This window comes from Anas platyrhynchos, chromosome 24 (assembly GCF_047663525.1).
Source record: "Anas platyrhynchos isolate ZD024472 breed Pekin duck chromosome 24, IASCAAS_PekinDuck_T2T, whole genome shotgun sequence".
In the NCBI taxonomy this organism is placed as follows: domain Eukaryota; kingdom Metazoa; phylum Chordata; class Aves; order Anseriformes; family Anatidae; genus Anas; species Anas platyrhynchos.
The window spans coordinates 7,248,844-7,273,791 of NC_092610.1; the positions used below are offsets into that span (position 1 = coordinate 7,248,844).

Here is a 24,948-nt window from a genome sequence, read left to right on the forward strand (position 1 = left end):
GGTGGATAAGGAATTGGTTTGAAGGTTGCACTCAGAGAGTGGTGGTCAATGGTTCAATATCCAAGTGAAGACCAGCGATGAGCAGTGTCACTTGACGGTCTGTGCTGGGGCTGGTACTGTTCAATATCTTTATCAACAACATAGACAGTGGGATCAAGTGCACCCTGAGCAAGTCTGCAGATAACACCAAGTTGAGTGGTGCAGTTGATACAAAAAAAGAAGGGATGCCATTCAAAGGGACCTGGACAACCTGAAGAAGTAGGCCCATGTGAACTGAATGAGGTTCAACAAGTCAAAGTGCAAAGTACTGCACCTGGGTCAGGGCAATCCCAGACATGAGTACAGACCGGGAGAAGAGCTCATTGGGAGCTGCTCTGCAGAGAGAGATTTGGGGGTTCTGGTGGTTGAGAAGCTTGACATGAGCCAGCAGTGCACGCTTGCATCCCAGAAGGCCAACTGTGTCCTGGGCTGCATCAAGAGAGGCATGGCCATCAGGTGGAGGGAGGTGATTGCCTGTCTCTGCTCTGCCCTCTTGAGATCCCACCTGGAGTCTTGCATCCAGGTCTGGAGACCCCAGCACAAGAAAGATGTGGGTCTTAGAGTAGGGTCCAAAAGGGGACCACGAAGATGATCAGAGGGTTGGAGCACCTCTCCTACGAAGGCTGAAAGAGCTGGGGCTGATCAGTCTAAAGAAAAGAAGGCTCTGGGGTAACCTCATTCCTGTTTTCCAGTACTTAAAGGGATCTTATAAAAAAATGGTGAGCGACTTTTTGCTCAATCAGATAATGACAGGACAAGGGTAAGTATTCTTAAACTAAGAGAGGATAGATTTATATTACATGTTAGGAAATTTTTCACTGAATGGGTGGTGAGGCACAGGAACAGGTGATGTTGTGGAAGTCCCATTCCTGGAGGTGTTCAAGACCAGGTTGGATGAGGCCCTGGGCAACCTGATTTAGTGGGTGGCATCCCTGCCTATGGCAGGATGGGGTTGGAACTAGATAACCTTTAAGGTCCCTTCCAACCTGAGCCATTCTGTGATTCTTACTGACTTTCCAGGATGACTCATTTGGACATCTAGAGTCCAGAGGCTTAAAGCAAGTGATGTCATTCCTGCTTCATGAGAAAAGCGAAACAAGGGAGAGCAGAACAAGTAACAAGATAAACAAGAAAAAGAGGGTGAGACTTCTCCCACAGTAAGGACAGTGAACTGCAGGAAGTGCTGTGCTCTACACAAAGCAGTATGTAGCAACATGCCAACACTTCATTTTAAAAGGAAGATTGGTTGTATGCTCTGTTCCTAGCTAGAAATAGGAATCAAAAGAGGGAAATGGAGCACCGCTCCTATTTTCTTTACTTCTTGCAACTTGTAAGGAGACTGTCTATTGGAGAAATCCCTTCCCTACAGCCAGGATCTTGCCATTGTGAGAACAGAAATGTCTACAGACTGCTGGGTAACAGCTGAGGAGCTTTCCTGCATCACAGAAGATCTAAAGTGATTTCAAAGTGAACTTTTTCTAGGAATATATTGTAAAGCCAACTGACATTGAATATGCATGACTGCAGCCTCAAAACCCAAAAAAGAGCAAGGGATGGGTGAGTATTTTAGTCCCACAGGCAGTTATGGTGCCACGTTACTTCATCCACTTTTCCAACAAATTTCACCCTTAGTAAGATTCCAACTGTGTGCGAAAGTGTTAGAGTTGGCACAACAATACAGGAAGGAAGTAATAATTAGAAAATATCCTTTAGAGATTCACCTGGCAATGGTCTAACAGATACCAGCTCTACTTTATTTTGTGGATTTCACCTTGCTCTTTGGCAATATTCACAAATCAGGAGCACTGCTAGGCTAGCTTCAGCTCAGCAATTGCAGTTGTCTGGGAGCAGCACTTGGAGATCTCCTTCTGGATGAGGGTTCCCTTGTGCTTAATTCTTAAGATAATATAAGACAGTCCTTGCCTTCAGTCATGTGACTTGAAATATGCAGGAAGATGAAGCTTGAAATGTAGGAAGATGAAGCCCAGGCACGAAATGGAGCATAATTTTCTGGAGTTAATCTTACTCCAATCAACCTAATCCAGGCCAAGCTGCCTCAGCAGGAAACATATGTGCAAATATGGGGAGTTACGTGGCATGGTTAGGAAGTGCTGTGGCTGCATGGGTCTGTGCTAGTGCTTGTCCCACTGCTGTGCTGATCCCTCCTTTTCCTAGTAGGGGCCCAGTCCCAGGACCATTCTGCCTGTCCAATTGCGATTTACCCCTTGACAATAGGAAGCACAGAGTACTCTAGATTTGGAGTTTGTCTGTTTTGGGGTCCACTTGTTTAGGCCAGCTTTGTCTTCAGCAACTTTTTCTCTGGTGTCTTTGGATTCTCCAACAGGGGCAGCTCTTTAACCTGCCTGTGTGCTGCTCTTCAAAGGCTGTTCAGAGACAGCTGCCATCATCATTGGGTATCACAGCCCTGTTTGGGGAGCTGTGGGCCAAGCATTTTTGTTCATAAAGCAAAATAAGAAGTATCTGCTTCTTTACTTGGCATTTAAGTGTTATTTTAATGCTTAACTCTATTTTATTTTATTTTATTTTATTTTATTTTATTTTATTTTATTTTATTTTATTTTATTTTATTTTATTTTATTTTATTTTATTTTTTAACCATGCTTAAAGATTTCTGAGGTATTTTAAACAAGAGTTATGAAAATGAACAATGTTTTTATCTGTTGAACTTCATAAACAAAGCATTTATCTACTTTAGCTGTCTACTAGAATTTTAAAAGAAGCAAATTACTAAATTCCTTAGGTGCTATAGCTCCATTTTGAACTGCCTCAGTATGGTCGGGGGCGCTTACTTAAACTTCTTGGGAAAAAAATGGATCAGACCCAGGGGAAACATCCAAAATACCTTACTTTAATGACAATGCCAGATACTGAAGCAATTTTTTTGAAGGCACAGAATTTAAATACAATATTAAAATGAAAGTAGTTCTATAGCTATAAAAAGGGAGCTAGTAATAATAACATAAAAAAAAAAAAGAATAGAAAAAAAAAAAAAACACACAATGGTTATTAACATTCATGAACAATAGAAAACAGCCCAGACTCAGATGTTATCTAATATATCATACAAATATAACACAAAAGCTCAGTAAGTAGCCTTCTGTCCTCATTGTCAACATTCACCTCACAATAAAAACAACCTAGTTGCTTTGTCTGTCTCTTCGTTCAAGGAGATAAACAAAGCCCTGCTTACTTCTGGGTGTAAGAGCTCTGGTTGTCAGCCCTCTGGTACAGATTCCCATTGAAATAAGAGGCTGGCTGCTACATGGAAATATCATTCCTAGAGGTTACTGCTATGGCTCTGGAGGGACAATCACTGCTGCTAAATGTCGGTTCCACTCTGCCTGGATGTATTCTATATATGGGCACCTTTCTAAGCATGTGCGTGAATAGACAATACATGTCTGGGCCTTGAAGCATGGACTGAAAGAGCAGAGAGGGCAGATGAATCTTAGTTTTGTTGTGTAGTCTTCTATGGGTCTCTTAGTGAGGCAGCATCATCCATTCTTCTGCATCTGTCTGCAAAAGTGTGGTGAGCTTTTGAGCTGTGGTTCTGGGAGGAAGGCAGGGTTATGAATGCTCTGCATATAGCCACAAAGCCAAGAGCAAGCCATGAATTGGCAGTTGGATTGTGCTGAGGAGCTGTAGGTAACTCTTGGAGGAGGAGCCTGTGCTCTGATGGTGGGACTGTGACTGACTGCACTGGTCCTCACTGGGCAGTATGGAACAATCTGTGTAGTTCAAGAAGGGATTTGTTGATACAAATATAGATGTCAGCAATACAGCCACATTAAGCACTCCTGTGGGTACTACAGTCAATTAACAACAGCAAGTCCCTATAGTAAGCAGAATCCAGGCTCTGTAGCTCATTTCATCCTCAGACAGGTGTCCCTGAGGCTGATGAATGATGCCACAGACCCTAACAATCTCCCTACAACACACTGGCCAAAGCCACTTGTCTCTAGAAAAGGAGCAGAGAGTGGCAAAAACAATAGTAGGTGTCTAAAATTTGCTTTGTTGTGTACTGATCAAACTGAAGGAGCCTATTTAGAATGGACCATTGGGCCATGCACAAATAGTCTTTCTGGGTTTTTAACCTTCTAGAGCAAACTTTTTCTGTAGTGAGGTCTTCTGTTTAGGCTTTCTGAGACTGTCTTTTTGCCATTGGTGTCTTAGCTGGCTTTGGTTACATGTTGAAAGGAATTATCAATCAGTAAATCCCTAGAGTCATGGAAGCAGGCAAGTTATTTCTTTTCCACGGCACATTTTATATAGCTAGGTAAACAGTTTCAATATGTCCTTTACATGCAGTCCCTCATTACTGTGCTAATTTTATCAGGAGTTATGTCGCACAGATACTCATATTTTCCAGTTATGCAGTCTCTTAAGGTCTGTTTAATCTGTGCCTTGGAACTGGGAAGTAAGCACCAAAAGAAAAGCCTGACAAGTTAAGGTTCCTCCATCTCACATGCTCCTCCAATGAATGTGCCTTATACCCCTGACAGCCTGACACAATCGCACACAATGGTCCAGGGCATATTTTTAACCTTGACTTGTAAATATACTGTTCTGGCACTCTTCATCAGATCCATCATGGCTGGAGATGTAACTACGGAAGGATGTGAAGAATAACAGGATGGACTTCTGCAAATACATTGGCAGCTAAAGGAAAGCTAAAGAAACCACACACATAATCAGGCAGGTGACCTAGTGGACATGGAAATGGCTGAGGTACTTGGTTCCTTCTTTGCCTTAGTTTTCACTAAAGTTTGCCCTCAGACCTCTCATGTCCTTAATGCTACTTGTAGAGTCTGTGGGAGCAAAGTGTCTCTCATTGGACGATTGAGCTAGGTAACTTTCAAGCCAATTGGATATATGCAAGTCCATAGGAACTTATGGGATATCTCCAAGGGTGCTGAGAGAGTCGGCCAATGTTATTGTGAGGCCAGTCTCTATTATGTTTGAAAGGTCATGGTATTTGGGGACAATTTCTGAAGGTAAGTGTTACATCTGTCTTCTAAAGTGGAACCCAAGGAACTATATAGTTCAGTACCTGGGAGGGTGAAGAAATAATCATTGCCTGTACATTCTTTCTCCTTTCTCAAAAGGCCAAGGTCAGACTCTTCTCGATGAACAATGAACCAGAAAATAACAGACCTTCTTCCACTTTTAAGTTGACCTTTCTCCTTTTTTCTACTCCACTTTCTGTCACTGAGACAACTAGATGTAGAATTCTGACACATGCATTATATACTAGAGATGTCATCATTTGATTTATTTTTTTTTCACGAGCATTATTCTGCAGTTTCAGTTTTGTCTTCTTCCTCTGTCTATGTACATTTACCCATCTATAAACACATTACTGTCTGCTTGCCCATTGTGCTGTTAAAATACCCTCTGCTGGGATATGCCAGTGAGACTATTGGAATCACTAATAGTTTGCTATCAGTGGAACTACTTCCACAGGGAAACAACACTTCCATCCTCTTTTTCATTCCCTGCTATGATCTTAAGTTGCAATTTGCAGATATACCTTCTTATGAATTTCCATTCTTGACTGAAGATGGAAATTCAGATCTCATCTGGGCAAGGCTTTGAGTAACTTGCTCTAGCTTTTGACTTAGCCCAGATTTGAGCAAGGGCTTGGACTGGAGACCAGGGATCCTTTCCAGTTATTCTGTGATTTGACTTGTTTCCTTCTGCAGAGGTTATTTCAGAGTCTCTGATGTTTATGAAAATAACAGCAGAGCTGAGGTTCCACCATGACAGAGGACATGTCTACTGTTTGTCCGTATGCTTTTTCGCATTGCCTGAAGCAGTCTTGATGCTGCAGCTGTCTATGGTAGATTAATGGAAAATGCATTTCCCATAGACTGCTTTTTCCACAGCTCTGAATATTTTATTTTTGCTAAGCACAACATATTGTTAGGGCCATAAGTAGACTTGACAGGCACGATTGGTTTCGTAAGTAAAATAAAAGTGTATTGTGCTTCATTAGTTAGTATTTTCTCTTGGTCTTCTTTTCACATACTTACTTTCATAACAGCCTGAAAGGCAAGGGAAGGATAGCAGATAACAGAACCAGATCTATAAATTTTAATCAAGAATACAAATATTTAGTCAATAATATTCACATTAATGAGCACCTGGAGCAAATGGACGTTTCCTCTGCAGAGAATTAATGACAACATGAGAACTGAATGTAATCCCAGAAACCTTATTGTATGCAGGAATCACTGTCAAAAGAAGTAACTACTGACTCAGCCTGTTTATAGCCTTTTCCTTTCCATGCCATGACTGATGATTGCTTTATGTGCACTGAGCCAGCCTATAATGGACACAGCAATAACCAGACTATTTGTGGACATGTTGCACATGCTCTGTGTCTGTTCTTCACATATCTCAGCATGAAGCTCATTGGATGTCTCCATACAATTCCTGTTCCACTGAAAGTGGGGTGTTTCTCTGTTCCTGGAAGGATTTCACCTGAGGAGAGGAAGTAGTTGCTATTGCAGCTGATGACAATTTTAAATAAAATATACCAAATGAGTGAATCATGAGTGCTTTCTGCCAATCCCTAACAGACTGCTGCCTTGAACTTTGGCTCTGATCTGTCAAAAGGCAAGCATCTCATAGAATTATAGAATTATAGAATTATAGAGTCATAGAATATCTTGAGTTGGAAGGACCCACCAAGATTTTCAAATACAACTCTTGACTCCACACAGAATCTCCCCAAAATCAAACCATAAGTCTGAGATCATTGTCTAAATGCTTCTTGAACTCTGGAAAGCTTGGTTCTGTGATCACTCCCCTGGGGAGCCTGTGCTAGCATCAAACCACCCTCTCAGTAAGGAACATTTTCCTGATATCCAGCATGAATGCAGCCCCACGCCATTCCCTCAGGTTCTGTTGCTCTCCCTAGAGAGAACAGATCAACACGTGCCCTCTGCTCCCCCTTGTGAGGAAGCTGTAGGCTGCCATGAGGCCTCCCCTCAGCCTTCTCTTCTCTGGGCTGAACAAACCAAAGGACCTCAGCCTCTCCTGATCATCATGGAATCATAGAATCACAGAATCATAGAATGGCTTGGGTTGGAAGAGACCTTAAAGATCATCTAGTTCCAATCCCCCTGCCATAGGCAGGGATGCTACCCACTAGATCAGGTCAAGACCCCCTCCAACCTGGTCTTGAACACCTCCAGGGATGGAACATCCACAGCTTCTCTGGGGACCCTGTTCCAGTGCCTCACTACCCTTACAGTGAAGAATTTCTTCCTAATGTCTAATCTAAATCTATACTCTTTTAGTTTAAGACCATTTCCCTTTGTCCTATCATTATCTACCCGAGTAGAGTCCTTCTTCATCCTCTTTATAAGGCCCCTTTAAGTATTGAAAAGCTGCAATGAGTTCTCCTCAGAGCCTTCTCCAGACTGAACATGTCCAGCTATCTCAAACTTTCTTTGTATGAAAGGTGTTCCAACCCTCTGATCATCTTCGTAGACATCCTCTGCCTAACAGGTACACATTCTTCTTGTGCTGGGGACCCAAAACAGTACTCCAGGTGGAGCCTCATGAGGGCAGAGCAGAGAGAGGCAATCACCTCCCTCCACCTGATGGCCATGCCTCTCTTGATGCAGCCCAGGACACAGTTGGCCTTCTGGGATGCAAGCGTGCACTGCTGGCTCATGTCAAGCTTCTCAACCACCAGAACCCCCAAATCTCTCTCTGCAGAGCAGCTCCCAATGAGCTCTTCTCCCGGTCTGTACTCATGTCTGGGATTGCCCTGACCCAGGTGCAGTACTTTGCACTTTGACTTGTTGAACCTCATTCAGTTCACATGGGCCTACTTCTTCAGGTTGTCCAGGTCCCTTTGAATGGCATCCCTTCTTTTTTTGTATCAACTGCACCACTCAACTTGGTGTTATCTGCAGACTTGCTCAGGGTGCACTTGATCCCACTGTCTATGTTGTTGATAAAGATACTGAACAGTACCAGCCCCAGCACAGACCGTCAAGTGACACTGCTCATCGCTGGTCTTCACTTGGATATTGAACCATTGACCACCACTCTCTGAGTGCAACCTTCAAACCAATTCCTTATCCACCAGATGGTCCACCCGTCAAATCCATATTTCTCTCAAATTTGGAGATCAAAGAAGTAGATCAGAGAAATCACTCCCAGGACTTCCCTGGATTCTTTCCCAGGAAGTGATTCATCTGACCTATGTCTTCCTTGGGTTTGGGTAACCACACTTTTCTGTGAATGTTCATTTCTAAGGGAAGCTCTGAACCAGGCAAAACCCTCAGCTTTGCCCAGCACTTTCACAGTGCAGCTAGAGCATCTTCCATTGCATCGCTGTCCCCAGCATCTCTCTTGCAGAAGAGCAGGAAAACCAACATCCACCTTCCTTTATAACTCTGCATTCACACTACTGCTTTAATGTGCCAACCAAGAGTAATGTACCAGGGAGGAGATACGCCAGGGCTCTGGCCCTCCAACCTTCCTCTGTCTCATTGCAAAGGATGATTGAGCCATGATTGCTACCTCAGAAGAACTTCTCTCAGTCCTTCTAATCCAGCTCCACAAACCAATACTGTCCACTGAAAAACACTGCAGAGCAACAGAGCTTGATCCAGCGAGGAGATACAAAGGCTGAGCACTATTGTACAGAAAGCTGCTCAGCCTGTAGAGTGGGGTCTGCTGTCTGGCAATCTCAAATTTCACTCCATTCCTTAGCTTCCTTCACTACACTCTTATTACATGGCATAAAAAGTCCAATCACCCTTTCTCCTTCTTTCTTTCATGCTTACAGTGAGGGGAGCCATGGTCACTGTGTCAGACATTGTCCCTCTATCTTTCTTTCCATGGGAAGCAGGAAACTGGAATTTTTCTTGGGTGGGGTGAAGGAGATTCTGGCACATGGAAGCAGATTCCTTGACATGGAAAGAATGGCGCATATGAAGAATTGAGCTGGTCCATGGGTTTTATTGAGTTAGGAAATCTGTGTAATAGCTGTGAACATGAGCTCTTTCCTGATGTCATGGTAATGCTGTGGTTCCAAATATATGTGACACAAACACCACCATATGATTGGTGTTGATGCTCTCAGATTATCTGCCAGCCCTCTGTTCTACTTATGCCCCCCTGAAGAGCTTCTACTAAATGTGCAACACTGTTGTGATGCTGGCTTCACCCATGCCTTTTCAAAGGGCAAGAACAAATGATGCTGTTACACAGTGTCTTGACTGACATTAGGTCTAGAAGGAGACTAGATTTTTTTCTTGCATTCTCTGCTGTTCCAAACTAAAGACACTACTTGCAGTTTCCAAAAAAAAAAGTTAATGGAAAAAGGAGGGAAGAGCAGAGAGAGCAAGAGGGCAAGGCATAGTACAGCAAGTTTTGCTTGGCTACAGGTTCCAATCTGAACGCAGGAGACTCAGAGCTAACTTGTCTCCATCCTGGAGCTCAAGGACAGTTTTCAGTCCCTTAGCAGAAGCAATTAATCTGAGAAGAAAGGAATCAGTGGAAAGAAAGAGCACGGAGGCACTGGGGACATGTCATCTCATTAGTCTCTCCCTGCTTGTTCTTCTTTCTTTGTCATCAACCGCACCACACAGCTTAGTGTTGCCTGTAAACTTCCTGAGGGTGCACTCCATCGCACAGTCTATGTCATCGATGAAGATATTGAAAAGCACTGGTCCCAAGACAGACCCCTGAGGGACACCGCTTCTCACTGGTCTTCACTTGGACACAGAACCATTGACCACCACTCTCTGGGTGTCGTGATCAAGCCAATTACTTATCCACCAGATGGTCCAGCCTTCAAATCCATATCTTTCCAATTTACAGATCAGGATGTCACGTGGGACCATGTCAAAAGACCTACAGAAGTCCAAGTAGATGACATCAGTCAGTCTTCCCTTGTTGACTGATGCAGTCATTCCATCATAAAAGGTCACCAGATTGGTCAGGCATGATTTACCCTTGGTGAAGCCATGCTGGCTGTCTAGGATCACATCTTTGTCCTGCATGTGCCTTAACATTGCCTCCAGGAGGATTCATTCCATGATCTTGCCAGGCACAGAGGTGAGGCTCACTAGTCTGCAGTTCCCCAGCTCTTCCTTTCTACCATTTTAAAAATGGACATGATGTTTCTATTTTTCCAGTCACCTCGGACTTCTGACTGATGTGTTTTTTCAAATATGATGGAGAGAGGCTTGGCAACTACATCAGCCAATTCCCTCAGGACTCTGAGATGCATGTAATCAGCACCCACAGACTTGTACTTGTTAAGTTGCATCAAGAGGTCCGGAACTTGTCCTTTGTTTCCAGTGGGAGGGACGCTGCTCCTCCAGCCCCTGCCTAGAGGTTCAGGGACACAAGAGATAAGGGAAGCCTGATCACCAGTGAAGACCAAGGCAAATAAGTTGTTAAGTACCTCTGCCTTCTCTGGTCTTTCTTTTGTGGCCAATGTACCTGTAGAAACCCTTCTTGGTATTCTTTGCATCCCTTGCCAAGTTTAGTGCCTTGGCTTTCCTGATCCCGTCCCTGCACATCTGCACAGCATTTCTGTACTCTTCCCAAGGTACATGGTCCTGTTTCCACTATCTGTGCATTTCTTTCTTTTGCAGAAGTTTGACCAGCAGGTCCTTGTTCAACCATGCCAGTTCCTACCTTTCCTGCTTGATTTATTGCATATGGGAATAGAGAGCTCTATTAGAGTGCTCTAAGGAAAATATCTTAAATTGTTGCCAGCTCTGATCAGATCCTATGTCCCTAAGGACCACGTCCCATGGGATCTCATCCGCTAATTCTTTGAACAGCTGGAAGCTGGCTTTTCTAAAGTTCAGGGTCCTGACATGCTCTTAGCCAGGCCCATATCCATCGAGATCACAAACAAGATCACATCAAGTGTGGTCACTGCAACCCAGGCTTCCTCCAGTCTTAACCTCTTTAATGAGCTGTTCCACATTGGTGAGCACCAGGTACAGTAATGTTTCTCCTCTGGTTGGTTTGTCTAATAATTGGACAAGGATTTTTTCCTCAGTGGACTCGAGGAGTTTCCTGGATTGCTTACTGCCTGCCGTGTAGCTTTCCCAGCAAACATCCAAGTGGTTGAAATCCCTGAGGAGGATGAGACCCCTAGAGTGTTTTGTTTCTTGTAGTTGGGGCAAGAAGTTGTCATCCACAGGCGCCACCCACATCTCTTGGTCAGGAGGCCTATAGTAGACCCCAACCACAAGATGTCCTTTCTTGGTCTGGTCCTTAATTTCTACCCACAGGCTCTCAGCCTGCTCTTGGCTTTTTCTTAGAGGGAACTCCACAATCTATGGATTTCTTAATATAGAGGGCAATGCCCCTGTGCTTCTTTCCCTGCCTATCCTGTAAAGCTTGTAGCCTTCCATTCCAATGTTCCAGCTGTGTGATTGGTCCTACCCTGTTTCTGTGATAGTCATTAGATCATAGTTTTGTAATTGCACCTTGGCTTCCAACTCCTCCTGCTTCTTCTGCGTTCATTAGTGTAGAGGCAATTCTGCTGGGCTATGGGCCATAGTCACCTTTTTAGAGGACTCCTTCCTAATTCCTATAGGATGTTTCACAAGTGTTTCCCTGATGTTTTCTAAAGTATTGGCATTCAGTGGTTCTTCTGTGTCACTTACAGGTATGTCTCCATCTGCCACTGAATCTAGTTTAAAGCCCTGCTAATGAGTCCAGCCAGCTTGCTGCCCAAAATGGTCAGCTCTTGCCCCACATGGTCAGGTGCACCCCATCCTATGTCAGCATGCCTGGTCTTTCAGAAGCATGCCCAAGATCATAGAACCCGAAAGCCTGAACTTGACACCAGCCAGTCATTCACCTTATCCATATGCCACCTCCTCCTTGGGTCCCAGTCTCCAACTGTGAGGACTGAGGAGAATACTACTTGTGCTCCTGATCCCTTCAGCATCTTTCTAAGGGCCATAAAGTCCCTTTTGATGTTTCAGATCTGATAAGTCTTCCTCTCTAAACCCTTCACCATCTTTATCACCTTTCTTATATTGTGGTGCCCAAAACTGCACACAAGTACACAGGTCTTGGAGGTGTTCAAAACCAGGTTGGACAAGGCCTTGGGCAACCTGATCCACTGGGTGGTATGGCAGGGGGGTTGGAGCTACATGACTGATCTTTAAGGTGCCTTCCATCCAAAGCCATTCTATGACTCTATGATTCTTTTGAATCAATCAGAACATTCAAATAGGTTCATGTTACTCTATGGGGAAGGCAGCTGCAAAGAAGTTCCTGGCGCTGGTAATACAAGCTGCCTTAATAATTATAAATTAGATTTTGATCCTGTGCTAATTTCTGAGCATTTATCTGCCTGGCAGAGAGAAAGGAATTAGGGAATTTCAGGAGAAGGAAACATAGAATAGGATTTGGGCTATAGTCCTTTACATGCTTTAGAATAAAACTTTGTAAAGTCAAAATATTCCTTTTATAGAGAAATGATGCCCGAAAAACTCTCCATATGCCAACATTTCTGAGGTTTGTAATGTGACAAAAATGTGGACTCCAGGGGAAAATAATTCATATAGTAAAAGTAAACACCATAAAATTTTTGTTTGGTTGATTGGTTGTTTTTTTGGAATGTCCAGATCTTCAGTTCATTTTTTCATTGTTAAAAGTTGGGTGATATCAAATGTTAAAGGTCAGAGAGAATTCCTGAGCAAAAGGAGGGACCTCATTTGATGTGGCTGCTTTCCTAAGCCAAAGTAAATTTCTTTGACAAGAAGCCAGTGTATTTTGCTGACTAGAAAAATACAGTTTAGGCACACATTGATTATTCAGAAGAGTATACCTCAAGAAAGGACCCAGAAGAAATAAATGTAAACTAGCAGTGAGAAAAATAAGGTTTGACAAGGATTACAGAGGGAAAAAGCATTATCTCTGTTCACATAAGGAAATTAGTATGACTGTGATACATCCAGAGGGAGCCGCTCTGCTGATGAGGAAGGAGGTAGTTTTACCTGGACACCATCCAGGCCATAGCTACTTTAATCTCATTTCCCTTTTCCTGAAGAGGATGAGTTCAGTTGGTGGCTTCCATACTGTTTTACATTTCACTTCAATTGCTTTGTCTGATGACACTCCCATTAGTTGGATGATGTCAGTTCATCAGCAGAGACAGGTCCATGACTGTTCCTAACTTTCCGAGTTCTTCAACCAAAGCAATAAAATAATTCCAGCCTTTCCTGCTTTTGATTGGGATAGTTAATTTTCTTCATAGTAGCTGGTATGGTGCTGTGTTTTGTGTTTAGGAGGGAAATAATGCTGATAACACACCAATGTTTTACTTGTTGCTGAGCAGCACTTACACGGAGTTAAGGACTTTTCTGCTTCTTGCGCTGCCTGCCAGAAAGGAGGTTGGAGGTGCACAAGAAGTTGGGAGGGGACAGAACCAGAACAGCTGACCCAAACTGGCCAAAGGCATGACGCATTACAGCATCATGCAGAACAAGAAAACTGTGAGGTGTTCCAGGGTGTGGTTTGCAATTGCATTGTACATCACTTGTCTGTTTATTATTATTATTATTATTATTATTATTATTATTATTATTATTATCATTATCATTATCATTATCATTATCATTATCATTATCATTATTGTTATTATGTCCTCAGCTGATGAGTTCTTGCATTTTTGCCTTTTTTGACTCTCTCCCCACTCCACTGAGGGGGCGAGTGAGTGAATGGTTGTGTGGTGCTTAGCTGCCTGTTAGGTTACACCACAGCACAGCCTCTGTTATTTGTCTCAACTTCTGTGAGTGACACTCATTCAGTATTACACAGAAATATTTAAGTAAACCAAAACCAGCCAAATTTGTGCATATGCACAATGTTTCAGAGCTATTTGTTACCTATTGCCACTCCTCCTTTCAGCTCAAACAAGTACAAACCCAACATGTCTGGTAAAGTTAAATATTGAATCAGCATCTCATAATTCCCTGGCAATTCACAGTAGTCATGGCAGGGCTCACTCCTAAGACCAGACAGCCCATACTCTGCTACCATTTGGAAGGAAAGCATCCATTTTGTCTTTGCCTTCCAGCTAACACTGAGTAAGGAAACAGTTTCCCACCCTGTAAAAAACTCGAGATTTTAGCCTTTCTTCTGCATCAAGGGAATAAAAATCTGAGCCATTTGGAGTCAAACAACCAGGAGCTGCACCTTATAGCAATCAACAATCTAGCCATCTGCCTGTGTCCCAAGGACCTAGGGACCAGCTGCATTGTAATCTTGGTTCAGACAGATTGAGGAAATTAGAAAGTTATGAGAAAAAGGGTTGAGAAAGTCTTAGAGTCATGCATGACAGGAAACAAAATTAGAGAGATAGGACTGCTGAGATGAAGAACAAGGTTTCAGTTTGATAAAATATCACCAGAGAAAGGTATAAGACATCAAGAGAACATCCAGACAGATCAGTGTCAGCTGAACTTAGGGTCCATTCTAGTGAGCTGCAGAGGTCAACTGATGGCTGCCTAGCTGGATAATACTATTTAGTGTTGCATTAGGGTGGCAAGCAGATCATTGCTTAGCCTAACAGATTGCTATATCCCAGCTTTCTTTTGCATGCATTAGCCAATTAATAATTGCTTCATACTTTGAAGCTGTACATGTATATCACCTACCTGCTAGCAGTCTACTTGCAGATAGTTAAAGGCACACAAAGAAAATCATCCAAAAAAGAATTGTTACATCTCTAATCTCAGGAAGAGAGAGCAGAACTGATATTTTGAATAAATGATGTTCCAGACACATGATTTTCTCCTGAAAACAGATATTTAGGTTCCTATGAAACGTTGGCTTCGAAATGAACTGAAATATGTTCAGAAAAACATGCCTTTGGAAACTCCAGCTTTCTGCTTTGTATCATCAAAAACTAGGTTCAAAGTGAAAAGGAATAATACAACCAGCCATGTGAAAGTCAAATAAATGGAGGCAAAGAGAAAACTCAATAAAGATTTTTTGTGTGTCCGACAGCCCATGGAAAAGCCCAGATCTTCTCCTAAAGTCCTCCATCAGGCAGCACCAAATTACTGCAAATGTATCTGAGCTAAACTGATACACAGATACAACTGCACTAAGACAGGAGTCTATAGACTGGGCATCACCACTACACTTTTGTGATTGCCAACCTTGCCAATACAGATATAATTTTTTTCCTAGTGTTAAACTAAGGAATGGACTTGTTTCAAAGGCTTCTTTATCTGTAAATCTGCTTGTGTTACTGGTGCACATTCATACAGTCTCTGGGCATGTGCACAAATTCCCTCTCTGTGCACCAGCTCCCCCCCCCCTCCATTCCCTGAAAGATAACATATCTCAAATAATGGTTGTATTGTTTTTCTAAGCAGGACATTCAACACAGGATATTAAATACAGCACTGATTTTGACCTTATGAGTGAAGTGAGCTATAGCTGTTGTTAGACAAGGAAGTGTGTGGGTGATCAAAGTCAGAGGGAAAAGAAAATTGATTTTTTCTCTTCTTTTGAAAATATATGAAAACCGTCTTGCACCTCAAAACTGTCTCATTTTCTAAGCCAGTCTAAGGAAAGTCATCAGCCAGAACCTTTTTCAGGAATTCATGCTTGTGAAAAACATCTAACATCTACAGGCACTGGCATAGGAAAAGAATGATTTACAGCATTCCCTGTTCCCATTGAGTGACTGACAGGACAGCAGCAAGACAGCTCATGATGGTCATGGACCTGTGACCATCTTGAAACCTCTTGCAAAGTTCTGCAAGATTCCCTGGAAGTATCTCTTGCCTGAGGGTGGAATTTGTTCTTCAGGCAGAGATATAAAAGACCAACCTCTTTCCTTGCATATCATATCACACCAAACACATTTCCACCCACAACACCCACATTGTTTGGAAGGAAAATAAACTGAGAGTCATCTTTTCCAGACTTTCAAAGAAAAGTTATTGTAGCTACACTTGTCTTATTCTGTCTCTAGGAAATTTTGGAGTCTCAAAAGATTCACTTCATGTCCTCTCCCTTTCTGGAAGTGAAGTGATGCTGTAGGGAGTGATTTTTATTTATTAATTGATTGATAGTGCAGTTTGCTGATTCTAGGTAAAAGCTCTAGATGTAAACTTCGGGTGAAAGGGTGTAGCTTTATGACTTAAACAACACTTAAACAAGTCTTCAGTGCTAAAAATGTGTTCTCAGTCCTAAATTACAGGGGAGAATAGATGAGATGTTGCTGCTCCTGGGCATAGCCAGCTATCTGAGGTGCTGAAGTAGGGACAAAACCTTTTGGACATCATGAAATTCCTTCTGAGTCTAACCTCAGGGCAGCTACAGCAGACTTGTATTCCAAATCACTAAATTCCTGAGTACGAATGAGTTTCAGCCTGTCAAATTGAGACACTCTGGTGTAGATAAAGCCTGGCTATCAACAGTAGTAAGTGTTCAAAAACATGAAATTAGCTGTTTTTTGAAAATAATCCAATATGTAAATTAGCTGTCAAAGGGAAACGGAGACAGCTGGTTGGCAGCGTCTAATTTAAAATCTGTTTAAGACCAAATGATATGGCAAAGGGGCTATGACTTTATCATTGCTGTTCCAATACCTTGGCTCTACCTGAATTGCTTTTATATACATGCTTTGTCTAGCATGAACAAAGTTACTGTTTGTTGAAAAAGAAACAACAACCAAAACCTTTTATTTGACAGCAGAAACCAAATGCAGAAAAACAAACACCTTTAACTGCATCTCTCAAAAGAGCTGGAACTAACACTCTTGGTTTCTTGACTTTGGATGTAGGAGGTCTGCACTGCTACAGCAGGGCAATGAGTCCTCAGCCTGAGGCACACAGATGCATTTTCCACTGCAGACGTCTACTTAAGCCCATCCAGCGAAGCATTCAAACCCGTGTCTCCTCTGGGCCACGGGCTATGCCTCTACTGCCTTGGGACATCACCATTATCTTGCCGAGGCTGTTTCCTGAAATAACCTGCTGATATAACCTGAAATTACGAGGGTCAACGATGCTGCAGCCTGCCAGAGCAACGCTTCGCGACATAGCGCCCGGGCTACGGCTCAGGTGATGCAGGCAAGTGATTAAGGAGGTATTGGGGAGGCATTGGGGAGGCAAGGACAATCCCCAGACATGGACTGTATATCTCGAAACAAGACACTGGAACTCATGATAAGGAAGCGGCAGACGGACAGAGAAACAAATGTAAGGACTATAAATCTCAAAATTGGACATTGGAATTCATTATAAAGATACAACAAACGGAAGAATTGGCAACAACCAGCTCTCGCAATTAAGAAACGTGCCAATTCAGCAGATTCCTGACCAAAGGTGAAAAGTACACTGTGAGGAAGACTCGGGGTCTTCCTCCCAAAGACCCCTGCCCACGTCCCAAAGACCCCTGCCCACAATTCTTGGGAGGCTCTACGCAGGCGCAAGGTGCCAAAAGGCTAATTAGCATGAGAAGCGAGGGAAGGCGGGGATAGGTAATGCATATGTATAGGCGCTTGTAGAATATTGAGAGATTGATTGTATAAATTCAAGACTGCTTTCCGCTTTGGGTATGCACGATAGGTGGAGAGATCCCCCGTGCATCCAGCGCTGCAATAAAGAATATACCACTTAAAGGAATTTCGGCTTCGATCTTTGAATCAATCTGGCACCCCAGATGGGACTACCTCTCTGCCGGTCCGCAGGACCCGCTGGGGACAGGACTCCCTAGGGTACCCCCGGGATTTCCCGGAGGGACTCCTCGACTCACCGGATCACTGCGGAGGCAGACAAGGACCCCATCATTGTCAGTGAGTATATTCTTTATTCTGGTTTGGTTTTCTGGTAGACCGGTCATCTGGGACTGTCCAGTAAGTCGGAAGGTGACTTCTGCAGGACAGTATTTGGTATATACTTTGTGGTTAGTACCACAAGTGTATCTGGGGACCTTGAGGTCCATCTGTATCTGGAACTGTCTGTAAGTCGGAAGGTGATCTTCTGCGAGGCAGTGTTTGGTATATACTTTGTGGTAAGCACCATAAGTATATTTGGGGACCTTAAGGAAAGAGCTCGCTTTAAGGTCCATCTGGAATTGTGTTGTTTATTTCGGTTTTCTGACTCATGGAGTATGGTATTTAACTCTGGTTATTGTTACTGTGATTTTGGCTATTTTTCTGGTGGTAATAGTAGGTTCGTGGCATTGTTATAAGAAAGATATCGTTATGGTGTTACACAGTTCGGTTTTCTGACTTATCGCATGTGGAATTTGACTCTGACTATTGTTATTGTGATTTTAGCAATATTGCTGGTAATAGTAGCTTTGTGACATCGCTACTGAAAGATATTGCGTGCCTGTAATTTTGTGAGTGATACGTTTTTGTGATACGCTTTTGTAAGTAACACGTGTATTCTGAAAGTGTGAACTGGAAAATGGGGGGGCGAGCAAGCAGTGAAATTTTAAAGAAAAGTGCGTTAGGATGTGTTTTGAGTCACTGGAAGGATATTGGAGGATCTGCTGGTGGAAGTGTGAACAGGAAAACATTGATAAAATATTGTAATCAATGGTGGCCGCTTTATAAGCTGGAATGTGGAGAAAAGTGGCCCCTAAATGGAACTTTAAACTCTAATGTTTTGCTACAGTTAATGTTGGTTTTGAGAAGGAGAATAGGATGAAATGTTGTATACTGATGTTGTTTCAGCATCTTGGTGGGAAAAGGTACGGAATTAAGTCGGCCCCTGACTGAGCTTTTGATGTTGGCATTAGAGAAGTAGAGGCTGGAGAAAGATAAAGGAAGTGTTAAAAGGGTTGTTGAAAGTGTTAAAGGTGTTTGAAGTTGAATGAGCAGGGAAAGAGGATGTAGGAATGTTAATAGTTCTGCCTCTGCTCTAGGCAGAGATCTTAAAATCATGGGTGTTAGCCCTTTGGGGCAAATGGATCATGATGGGTCCGAGAGAGAGTTGTTATGGAAACAGAAAAACAGTTAACTCTTAAAACAACCTGAGTTCATGTGCGAGCTCAGATTACCGATGGGACCGCTCAGGGAACTGTGGACAACTGCATTCCCCTGACCGACCCCACTGAGACCCTAATCATCCCTAAAATTATGAACGGCTAAGTAAATACTAAAATCTGGATGAATTGGGAATTGAGAATATGCTTCCAACAAGGTCTAAAAGAAACCCCTATGGAATTTTTGGACCAACTCTGAAATGTAATGAAAATAAATAAATAAATAAATAAAACAAAACGGTTTGGACCTGGCTTCGGAGGACAAATTGACTAGCCTTTTTCTAGGGTAATCATTGGTCCCTGATTTCAACAGGAATAACGGGGACCTGGGGAATCTACCCTAGCGGATCCTCCACTGATTATAATGAAGCTAGGGGAGGAATGGAAGTGAAATTTCTTATTGATATGGGGCAACGTATTCAGTTCTAAATCAAGCATTAATGCCTTCACAGAATTATTATGTTAGGGTAAAAGGTGTGTTGTGGTTTAACCCGGCTGGCAGCTAAACACCACGCAGCCGTTCGCTCACCCTCCCCCTCCCTCTCTGAGACGGGGGAGAGAAATGGAAAGTGAAGCCCGTGAGTTGAGATAAAGACAGTTTAATAAGACATAATAATAATACCAGCTACTAGGAAGAAAATTAACTCTATTCTAACTGAAACCAGGACAAGGTGTAACCGAAAAGGCTTATTTTTGTGAACCTTTGAAGTACAAGTTAGGGAAACAATGGGGCATACACAGACTTTTATATACGCCTAACTCCTCATGGGCACTCTTAGGTAGAGATTTATTAGAGCAATTAGGAGCAGAAATTGTCGTTGAAAAAGGGAAAATGAAATTAAGAATAGGAGAAGAACAACTAATAAATGTGTTAAGCTTGGCACTAATACAAACTGACCCTAAAAGTGAAATACCTTTAGAGATCACAGATCAATATGTCCAGGAGTTTGGGCTACCGAAGTCCCTGGAAGAGCAAAAATGTGACCTTAATAATTACTAAATTAAAGCCAGGAGAGAAACCCGTTAAGGTTAAGTAATATCCTTTGAGGATAGAAGATAGGAAAGGAATTAAAGAGATAATTGATAAATTTTTACAGTATGGATTATTGATTGAATGTGAATCAGAATACAATACACCCATATTGCCAATTAAAAAGGCAGATGAAAAAAGCTATAGGTTAGTTCAGGATTTGAGGGCCATAAGTAAAATCACTGAAGACATACATCCTGTGGTAGCAAACCCTTATACGCTATTGACCAAGTTAAGGGACAAGTTGGTTTGGTTTACCGTACTGGATTTAAAGGATGCCTTCTTTTGTTTAACCTTGGCCCCAGAAAGCCGAAACCTCTTTGCCTTTGAATGGGAAAATCCTGACTCAGGACGAAAAGTCCAGTTGACATGGACAGTGCTTCCTCAGGGGTTTAAAAATAGCCCTACGATTTTTGGTAATCAACTTGCAAAGGAACTTGAATCCTGGGAAGCCCCCCATTCTGCAGGGGTCCTGCTGCAATATGTTGATGATCTCTTGATTGCTACCGAAGACAGGGGAAGCTGCATACAGTGGACGGTGAGCCTCCTTAATTTCCTAGGAATGAATGGATACCGGGTTTCACAACAGAAGGCACAATTGGTTCAAACCCACGTGACGTACCTAGGATTTGAGATCTCAGGAGGACAACGTGAATTGGGGACGGAACGCAAGGAAGCAATCTGTCGTACCCCAGAACCACAGACTGTTAAAGAATTACGAACTTTCCTAGGAATGACAGGTTGGTGCAGATTATGGATCAACAATTATGGATTAATTGTAAGGCCTTTGTATGATTTAATTAAAGATAACTGCATAAGACTAATATGGACAGGAGAAGCCCGAGCAGCCTTTAAGAAGCTTAAGATGGAGTTGATGCGAGCCCCAGCTCTTGGTTTACCAGATTTGTCTAAACCCTTTTGGTTATACTCCTATGAAAGACAGGGTATGGCCTTAGGGGTACTAGCACAAAAGTTGGGACCTTACAAAAGGGCAGTGGCTTATTTCTCTAAACAATTGGATGAAGTAAGTAAAGGATGGCCAGGCTGCCTGCGAGCAGTGGCAGCTGTAATTATGAATATACAAGAAGCCCGGAAATTTACAATGGGGCAGAAGATAACAGTGTTTGTCTCACACACTGTGTCAGCAGTTTTAGAACAAAAGGGGGCTCATTGGTTATCTCCTCAGAGATTTTTGAAATATCAAGCAATATTGGTAGAACAGGACGATGTGGAAATTGTGATAACTAATATTGTGAATCCAGCCTCTTTTCTTAGTGATGCTCCGGCGGAACCTGTGATTCACGATTGTTTAGAAACTATGGAGACTGTGTATTCCAGCCGACCAGACCTTAAGGAGGAGCCCATGGAAGATGCGGAAGAAACTTGGTTCATGGATGGGAGCAGTTTTGTTACACAAGGACAACGTAAAGCTGGATATGCTATAACAACTACTCAGCAGGTAATTGAGTCTAAGCCTTTACCCCCTGGAACATCAGCTCAAAAGGCGGAGATAGTTGCTCTCACGAGAGCATTGGAACTGGCAGCTGGAAAAAGGGTAAATATTTGGACAGATTCTAAATATGCATTCGGCGTGGTACATGCTCATGGAGCGATTTGGAAAGAACGTGGATTACTGACTGCTCAGGGAAAACAGATAAAACATGCTGAAGAAATTTTAAAATTGTTAGAGGCTGTAAAACAACCAGAAAAAGTGGCTATTATGCATTGCTGAGGGCATCAAAGAGGATCCACCGACTTCGAGATTGGGAACAGATTGGCTGATAAAGAGGCAAGAAGGGCGGCGGAAAGAGGTCAAGTGGAAGTGCTTGCTTTAATACCAGACGGTAAAATTCAGACATTAGAGAAAGGACAGGCTCCTAAATATTCAAAAGAAGATTTAAAGTTGATCGAGGATCTAAAAGGGAAGCTGAATGTTGATGGGTGTGCTCATTTGAAGGACAACAGGGTTGTTATGCCCTCTAATTTGGTGTGGCCTATGGTTTTGGGGGAACACAACAAAACCCACTGGGGAGCCGATGCCCTGTATAAACTATTAAATCGAGTCTTGGTAGCAAGAAATCTGTATACCACAATAAGGCAGGTAACCCAACAATGTGACACCTGTATGCGTCATAATCCCAATACAGGAAATAGGGTGACATTTGGTGTCATTGATAAAGGGAATTATTCGGGGCAACTGTGGCAAATTGATTTTTCAGAACTCCCTAGAAAAGGGGGGTATTGTTATTTACTGGTTCTGGCTGACATGATTTCAGGAAGGCCTGAAGCCTTTCCCTGTCGAACAAACAAAGCAAGAAGAAGTGGTTAAAGTCTTGTTAAATGAAATAGTACCATGCTTTGGGATTCTAGTAGCAATGTCTTCTGATAGAGTTTCACATTTTTGTGTGCAAGTGGTACAACAGATAAGTAAGATTCTAAAGATATTCTAAAGACAACTGCATACTCTTTATAGACCGCGGGCAAGTGGACAGGTAGAAAAAATGAAACATTTAATTAAACAACAAATAGCTAAAATCGGACAAGAATCTAATTTGTCATGACCTCAATCCCTCCCTTTAGCATTACTTAGAATTTGAGTTAAACCTAGAATAAAAGGGAATTTGAGTCCCTTTGAAATCTTATATGGAAGGTCGTATCCATTTCTATTTAGTGGAGAGGATCGAACACAGTTAGGATTAGAATATTTATATGCATATATAACTGAACTTCAGAAATAATTAAATAAAGCACATAAATTTGTTCTCAGGACCTGGGCTAGACGGTTGGATCAACCAATCCACCCTTTTAAGCTCAGGGATTATATATATAAAGACTTTTTCAGGACAACCCCTAGAGGAAAAACGGAAGTAAAGTGGACGGGACCATACCAGGTATTACTGACAACACACACCGCCATTAAGATTAAGGAGCAAGCAGCTTGGATCCACGATTCAAGGGTGAAGAAGGCCCTGGCGAGGATATGGACCACCACTCCAATTGGACCAACAAAATTATGGTTTTCCAGATCCTAATGATTGCAGGGGTGTGGTTGTCAGATTCGGGGTGGGCAGTTTGGGATGAGAACTTACACCTGTCCCTGATACAAACAATTTCTCAAGTAATTAATAAGACAAACTGTTGAGTATGCACCCATCTGCCACAGCATGGGAATAAGGGTGTATCGTTAATCAGGATTCCCTTGCCTGCAAACTTACCTTGGACGAATTTGTGGGAAAACACATCTTGGGGTCAAAAATATGAAGAAGTTTTGGAACTAGAAGTTGGTAGCTTCGTGCCATTGGAATCTTACTATGTATGTGTACAAAGGTGTAACCCGCCTAAGGGTATGGGAAAACAGGATTGTATAAATACGGATACTACTTATGTGGGAAATCAGACATCTTGTAATCGAACAATTGATACTAGTACGACTAGTGGCTGGGCAAATTCAACCAGCTGGCCGGTTCCAGAAGGAAAAGGGTGGTATTGGCTATGCAATGATACAGCCCGTAAGGTCTTGCCCGAGAATTGGAAGGGAACTTGCACTCTTGGAGCAGTAGTCCCCAATTTGACCATACATGATGTAGCGCCTCGAGGTTATTTGAGAAATCATATCCGGAGAATTAGACGAAAAATTAACAATCCATTGATAGAGAGACACACCGCTTTTCATAGTTATGTTCGATGGTTTATCACATGGTTAGGAGTGAGTGAATTGGAAAAGGCGATAGTTAATATTTCTGCAATTATAGAGAAGTTAGAAAACAAAACTCTGGATGCTATAAAGGCTCAACAAGAAGAGATATCTAGTTTATCACAGGTAGTATTACAAAATCCGATGGCCCTAGACTTGTTACTGGCCGCTCAAGGGGGAGTCTGTACAGTAATAAATACAAGTTGTTGTATGTATGTAGATCAGAGTGGAAGGATCTCTACTGACCTGGAAGAAATATGGAAGCAGACAAGGGTCCTACATGAGATCAGTAAAGATGATCTTTCATGGAGTTTTAGTGAAATATGGAATAAGTTAACCTCCTGGTTGCCCAATTTCCAATGTTTGAAACAAGTGTTCATTGCTCTATAACATTAGTAGTGTTAGGAATATTTGTGTGCATGTTGTTTAGATGCCTGCTTTGTTTTGTTACTGTAAATAATGAAAGTATCTGATGCAAAAGAATTTGCATGGGAAAAGAAAAGGGGGGATTGATTAAGGAGGTATTGGGGAGGCATTGGGGAGGCAAGGACAATCCCCAGACAAGGACTGTATATCTCGAAACAAGACACTGGAACTCATGATAAGGAAGCGGCAGACGGACAGAGAAACAAATGTAAGGACTATAAATCTCAAAATTGGACATTGGAATTCATTATAAAGATACAACAAACGGAAGAATTGGCAACAACCAGCTCTCGCAATTAAGAAACGTGCCAATTCAGCAGATTCCTGACCAAAGGTGAAAAGTACACTGTGAGGAAGACTCGGGGTCTTCCTCCCAAAGACCCCTGCCCACGTCCCAAAGACCCCTGCCCACAATTCTTGGGAGGCTCTACGCAGGCGCAAGGTGCCAAAAGGCTAATTAGCATGAGAAGCGAGGGAAGGCGGGGATAGGTAATGCATATGTATAGGCGCTTGTAGAATATTGAGAGATTGATTGTATAAATTCAAGACTGCTTTCCGCTTTGGGTATGCACGATAGGTGGAGAGATCCCCCGTGCATCCAGCGCTGCAATAAAGAATATACCACTTAAAGGAATTTCGGCTTCGATCTTTGAATCACAAGGCCTGTGGGTCCAGTGTGGGGACCACCGCGGAGGAGGGAGACAAGCCCACCCTACCC

General features: G+C 42.5%; 1 pseudogene; it reads left to right on the plus strand.

Annotated features, from left to right (window-relative positions):
* The first annotated feature begins 17,631 nt into the window (after positions 1–17,631).
* LOC113841595 (uncharacterized) lies at positions 17,632–24,864 on the plus strand (annotated as a pseudogene).
* The last annotated feature ends 84 nt before the right edge of the window (positions 24,865–24,948 follow it).